This window comes from Triticum urartu, chromosome 3 (genome assembly GCF_003073215.2).
Source record: "Triticum urartu cultivar G1812 chromosome 3, Tu2.1, whole genome shotgun sequence".
Classification (NCBI taxonomy): Eukaryota; Viridiplantae; Streptophyta; class Magnoliopsida; order Poales; family Poaceae; genus Triticum; species Triticum urartu.
The window spans coordinates 48628072-48629280 of record NC_053024.1 but is presented as its reverse complement, the minus strand read 5'-3'; positions in this window follow the sequence as shown (position 1 = coordinate 48629280).

The window sequence follows — 1209 nt, the reverse complement described above, 5'->3', positions numbered from 1 at the left end:
AAAATATACGAGTTCAAAAGTAGAGTATCGGAGTCAAAGCAGATGATACAATTTACCGAAGGTATTATGTATCAGGAGAAAACTCACAAGACTTTGAATGTGAAGGACATTGTCAGATAACAACCCAGCAATGGATCTGGTGATTCACGACAGAGTTGATGTGAGTATCGGTAATCAATCAGATGAAGAAGGGGATGCAAATGCATCGGCTTATAGAAACGTCTGAATGATCCGATGCTTGGGTACAAAGGAAATTATGATTTCAAGACGAAGGATCAAAAGCAGAGGCTCTGGTCAAAAGATGAGTAAGTTGAATAGACTTAGAGGTGTACCCGATCAAATCTGGACTGGGCAAGAACCAGCTCATATCTAGAAGGATGTCCGAGCCGGAAAGAAAATTTCCAAAGATTAATTGATGATTGCGAGTATTCACGCACACGCTGAATCCATAGGAACAGAATGACAATCATATAGAATTCTAAAGAATGTTGCTAGACATATGGAATTAATCCTAATGCAACCAGGCAAGGAGAATCAAGAGCAATAGGCTGCAAAGGAATTTGAAAGATCAAATAGCCTTTTCAGGTATTTTGGAAAGCAAGTGAACAACTAGGGATGAACGAACCCCGGTTAAGTGAATTATCCGCAGTTCGAAAAGAAGCTGCAAAGCAGAAGGCACAAAGGATTCTCGGAACAACGGAGAGTACTAGTGGTATCTTGTAATAACAGGAGCAACTAGGGACGAATGTAAGAATGGCAAGTGTCTGTAGTTATCCATAGGGGTATTTCGATGATAGGGAATTCAAAAAGCAAAGGGCACAAAGTCTCGAGAGAACCTCGGAGAGTAACTTCAAAATCCTTCGGTGCACCAAGTAATCATCTGGAGTAAGGGGCTCTTCAGGTGGAAGTAGTTACGGGAACCTAGAGTCAGCGTTACTAAAATCATTTAAGCCGAATAGAAGAGAGATCAGAGTCCCAGAGTATAGACGAGGAGTAAAAGATCCTAGTACCACCCAATGGCGACGTGGGTCCGTAAGACTCACAGCCAAGTTAGTAAAAGTTTTTGTAATGACTAGACTCGACTTCGGCCAAGGAGTTGGAAGGGGGGCTACCTACAGGTAGTCGGCTCTGATACCAACTTGTGGCGCCCTCGATTCAATCGTACACTAATCATACACACAAATGTGTACGATCAAGATCAAGGACTCA